At 45.9% G+C, this 5,245-nt stretch overlaps 3 non-coding genes across 3 annotated transcripts; all 3 read left to right on the top strand.

The window, feature by feature from the left end:
• The first annotated feature begins 260 nt into the window (after positions 1–260).
• trnar-ucu (transfer RNA arginine (anticodon UCU)) lies at positions 261–333 on the top strand. The gene has a single exon. It is a non-coding gene; the product is annotated as a tRNA-Arg (tRNA).
• A 2,361-nt stretch (positions 334–2,694) lies between these two features.
• On the top strand, positions 2,695–2,777 carry trnal-uag (transfer RNA leucine (anticodon UAG)). The gene has a single exon. It is a non-coding gene; the product is annotated as a tRNA-Leu (tRNA).
• A 2,154-nt stretch (positions 2,778–4,931) lies between these two features.
• Positions 4,932–5,004, top strand: trnar-ccu (transfer RNA arginine (anticodon CCU)). The gene has a single exon. It is a non-coding gene; the product is annotated as a tRNA-Arg (tRNA).
• Positions 5,005–5,245: the final 241 nt, after the last annotated feature.

Here is a 5,245-nt window from a genome sequence, read left to right as displayed (position 1 = left end):
AGGGAGCTCAGAGGTGAAAAGCCTGTCTGAGAGACAATTCACCATCGATCAGTTCAATATGCTCCGTAGCAGCTCGGCGCATCTGAGATCATCTTGGTTACCCTGTAGCTCAGATGAGTGAGAGCGCGTGTGTGTGTACCACCGTGATTGGATGCCGATCCTTCTGCTGCCTAGCTTCCCTAATTTCGCAGATCACTGTAAAATAGCAAAGAAAAAAAATAAACTGTCTTTTCATCAGCGTGATCGACCCCAGCCAGTGTGCTTCAGTGGCCTAATGGATAAGGCACTGGCCTTCTAAGCCAGGGATTGTGGGTTCGAGTCCCATCTGGGGTGCTCCTGTCTCCTTTTGAGCGTACGAATGTCCTTGCGATTTGCGAAGCTGCAACCCCACCTTACTCAGTGAGCGTCCCTGCTTTTCTCTCACATACAGTTGTGAGAAAAACTTTTGTAAACTGCTCTTCGGAATGATATGGATTTCTGCATGAATGGCTCTTAACATGTGATCTAATCTTTATCTAAGTCATAATAATTAATAGAGATAGTCTGATTTAACAAACAACACACGCCCAACATTTGACATTGCTGTTTCTTTATTGAACAAATGGTTTAAACAATCGAGGTCATTGATGGAAAAAGTACGTGAACCCTTATATTAAGGAGCTAGTGGAACCTCCTTTATTGACAAAAACCTCAACCCCCACTTTCTGTAGCGGCCGATCAGACCTGAGCAGCGGTTAGGAGGTATTTTGGCCTATTCTTCTATGCAAAACTGTTTCAGTTCATGGATATTTTTGGGATGTCTTGCGCTGAACGGCCTGCTTCAGATCACGCCACAGCACTTCAATGGGATTGGGGTCAGGACTCTTACTTGGCCATCCCAAAATATGGAATTTCTTCTGTTTCAGCCACTCTGTTGTTGATGTACTCCTTTGTTTTTGTCATGTTGCATGACCCGGCGTCTTTCGGGTTTTAGATCACAGGCAGACACCCTGACATTCTGCTGTAGAATTTCCTGATACCACTTGGAATTCATCGGTCCCTCGATGATTGCAAGCCGTACAGCCTCCGCCATGCTTCCCAGTTGGGATGAGGTTTTGGAGTTGGTATGCAGTGTTTTGTTATCTCCAAACATAACGCTGTGCACATTTACCAACAAGTTCAACTTTTGTCACATCTGTCCACAGAACATTGTTCCAGGAGTTGCTGTGGAACATCCATGTGGTCTTTAGCAAACTTGAGAGGGGCAGTGGTGGTTTTTTTTGGGGGGGAGAGCAGTGGTTTCCTCCGTGGTGACCTCCCATGATCACCACTCCTGTTCAGATTTCTTCTTATGGTGGACTCATGAACACAGACGTAAGACAAAGTCAACCACCTGTTCGCTAGATCCCATCCCCACTCAGCTAGTCAAAGATTCCCTCGAAGGACTGGCAGGACCTATATTTAGTATGATGAATGCATCCCTTGCGTCAGGCGTTGTACCTCATCAATTTAAGGTAGCGGTTGTTAGACCGCTCCTTAAGAAGTCAAATTTGGATCCCCAAGTTCTTAACAACTACAGGCCTGTCTCAAAGGTCCCATTTCAATCTAAAAGTCTTGAGAGAATAGTTGTGGCCCAACTTCAATCGTCTCTGGATTCAAATAATATACTTGAGAAATTTCAGTCTGGTTTCCGCCCAGGCCACAGCACTGAAACTGCATTAACAAGAGTCGTAAATGAAATTCTCTTAGCTACTGATGCGGGGAATGCAACAGTGCTTGTGCTTCTAGATCTTAGTGCTGCCTTTGACACGGTTGACCTCTCTGTTTTGTCACACAGGCTTGAGTTTGAGGTTGGCTTATCTGGAACCGTCCTTAAGTGGTTTACTTCATATTTAACTCATCGTTTTCGTTCTGTTCAAATATCTAATAATTGTACTGCTTCATCAACGTCACCAGTTCAATTTGGTGATCAGTGCCGGGACCAATATTGCTCTCTCTCTCTACATGCTGCTGCTAGGTAGGATAACACGAAAACATAATTTGAACTTTCATTCATATGCTGATGACACTCAAATATACATTTCGTTTACACCAAACGACAACTCTTCTATTATCACTTTAGTTAAATGCATTAATGAAGGAAAGACTTGGATGTGTGAAAACTTTTTGTTACTCAACTCCGATAAAACTAGGGAGCTGTTTATTGGAGGCAACAATACTGATAGGACTACTATAACTTCTGCACTTAACTCAGAGGATTTAAACATTTGCCTCAAAGAGTCAGCACGTAACCTAGGCGTCATATTAGACACAAGGCTCTTAACAACTTCCATTGTTGAGTGCCTTGGGACAACCTTGTTGTGAAAGGCGCTATTTAGAAATACATTGAATTGAATTGAATTGACAATGTAAACTGTCGTGTGTGTTGTTTGTTAAATAAGACTGTCTTTATTTATTATTATGCCTCAGATGAAGACCAGATCACATTTTAAGAGCCATTCATGTAGAAATCCAGATCATTCCAAAGGGTTCACAAACTTTTTATCGCAAGTGTGCAACATTCACTCCACAAAGAAAACGGGTCATGAAAGCCGACAGATTTTTCAAAGGTTTCAGTACTGATGTCACTCCATGTAACTTTAATGACAGTGCGATGATCAAGGAACGCAGTGGGATCGCGGTTGCTCATGGGACGGGTTGGGGCTGCTGGTACATGTCAGGATGGCCGAGCGTTCTAAGGCGCTGCATTTAGGTCGCAGTCTTCCCTGGAGGCGTGGGTTCAAATCCCACTCCTGACAAAGAGCTTGATTGGTCTTCTTTTCTTTGAGCTTTTTCGAAACAAATCAACACTAATCAAACACACTGGCGGGTTTTCGAAAAGCATCGAGGAGTGGACAGGATGCCCCTTTGGAATAGGGCTCAGAAAATGACGGAGAAGGGAAATTCCGTAAGATCCCACACATTGGAATCTGATTGGACAAAAGCTACGTCGTCTCCCGCGTGACAGGCGGGGATACTCACCACTATACTAACAAGGAGCACTGGCGTGCCGCGCGGATGTATTTCCTCTTATGGCCACTACTGTTTTCGGGTTTCGGCTTTTATTTGCATTCCTTCCAGAGGAGCGCGTAAAAATGAGTGTTCATCTGCGCCATCCTCACTCCTCCTCTGCTCCTCCTCGTGCACTAGGAAGACCTATGGAGTCGGTTCTTTCAGCTTTATGAATTGGGTTTTCAAAGGCTGGGAGTAGGGCACAAGACATGCGAACGCGTAGAGTCATTATCTGCTTCCAGGTGCGAAATGTCGTTTGTGGACGCAGAATAGTATATGTCCAAGGCAGCAGGTCCAAGTGATTTAGCGTTTTAAAAGTCGCGGGAAAAGCAAAACGGGTGCTTTTCCTTTGTCGCACAGGCACACGACCACACCGCAGGCGGCAGGACTCGAAGCTTCGCGGGGAGACCTCAACAGCTTTCTAGTCCATCGCCGTAACCACTCGGCCACGGCTGCAGCGTGCGTCACTGCTACCGCCGCCACTGCCTTCTTGATACAGTCTAACATAGAGTGCCGGGCGGCGGCGGAAACCTTTTTCAAAGTCGCTTTCCGTTTAACAACAAAAAAAAAACTTTCACAAAATGCATGCTAGCGGACAAACGCACCTCAGAGGACTTAAGGGTGGCTTCAAGTTGGAATGATAAAGTCTCCCCGTCCGGTCAGGAAAAGGGAACTTTGTTAGACAGAAAGAAGGAAGTAATAATAACGGAGAATTGTGTGCAAGGATCTTAGAAGCTGCGCAGCCCTGCAGTTTCAATAGCCCTTTTATTCGTGTCAGATGCTGGAATTGCCTTTTTTTTACGCTCTTACGAATGCGATGTCAACGAAAACAGAACCAAGCACAAAAAACCCTCAAGTCCTCCAGTTGCATAGAATGCCGATACGCGTCCAAGCAGTATTTGACTGCATCCTACCATTGCAACACGGGGCGTATATGGAAACGAACACGCGCTACGAATTGTCTCTAATCAGTCCCTACAGTTGTAAGGCGCCTTGAAGCGTGCACCCCCATCATTAATCTTTGCGCATCTGTGCAAGGTAAGCTCTTGAGCAGTTTTTGAAACGGCTCAAAGGAAACACATGATTGATTCCATGTGCATCTGGGGTTCATTTCTTATTTACATTTAATTCAAGGGAAAGGCTTGGGTCAGTTTCAGACGGCCTCCAACAGCGAGATTCAAGCGCCCCACCTTCAGAGCACTCTGCGCCCCGAGAACGCCAACGGCTCCTCTGCTCTCCGGGGTGCGGTTGTGACCCCGTAACCTACAGTGTTGGTGGCAGACAAATGGAGACTAACAGGTGACGTCTTAGGACATGACTACATTGTGACGCTCAGTGGGGTTGGGGACCTCTGCTTGGAAAAGAGTGCGAGGCCCCTTTAGAAAAACATTTTGTTAACAGGCATTCCGCCTCAGCCTAAACACCTATAGCTTGCAAACCGCATGCTATTAGACAGGCACCTCTGCAAGACCTTAAGAGTCTCTTAAACTAGTGATGGTAAGGTGTTCCCAATGGGCGATGTTCGGCTTTCAAATCATCTCTCTGTGGAAGCGCTCAGATGCAGCTGTTTAAGGCTTAGAAGCAGCTGACTGTTTCACCACCTAGCTGATCACTGTCAGTCAGGGAGCTCAGAGGTGAAAAGCCTGTCTGAGAGACAATTCGCCGTCGATCAGTTCAATGTGTTCCGTACCAGCTCGGCGCACCTGAGATCATCTTGGTTACCATGTAGCTCAGATCAGTGAGAGCGCGTGTGTGTGTGTACCACTGTGATTGGATGCCGGTCCTTCTCAGGTCACAGTAAACCTTCTGCTGCCTAACTTCCCTAATTCCGGGGATCCCTTTGAAAAAGCAAAGGAAAAATAAACTGGCTTTTCATCAGCGTGATCGACGCAACCCAGTGTGCCCCAGTGGCCTAATGGATAAGGCACTGGCCTCCTAAGCCAGGGATTGTGGGTTCGAGTCCCATCTGGGGTGCTCCTGTCTCCTTTTGAGCGTACGAATGTCCTTGCGATTTGCGAAGCTGCAACCCCACCTTACTCAGTGAGCGTCCCTGCTTTTCTCTCACATACAGTTGTGAGAAAAACTTTTGTAAACTGCTCTTCGGAATGATATGGATTTCTGCATGAATGGCTCCTAACATGTGATCTAATCTTTATCTAAGTCATAATAATTAATAGAGATAGTCTGATTTAACAAACAACACACGCCCAACATT

Source organism: Atractosteus spatula (genome assembly GCF_055471065.1).
Source record: "Atractosteus spatula isolate fAtrSpa1 chromosome 16 unlocalized genomic scaffold, fAtrSpa1.hap1 SUPER_16_unloc_1, whole genome shotgun sequence".
Taxonomy (NCBI): Eukaryota; Metazoa; Chordata; class Actinopteri; order Semionotiformes; family Lepisosteidae; genus Atractosteus; species Atractosteus spatula.
This window is presented reverse-complemented; position numbering and strand designations above follow the sequence as displayed.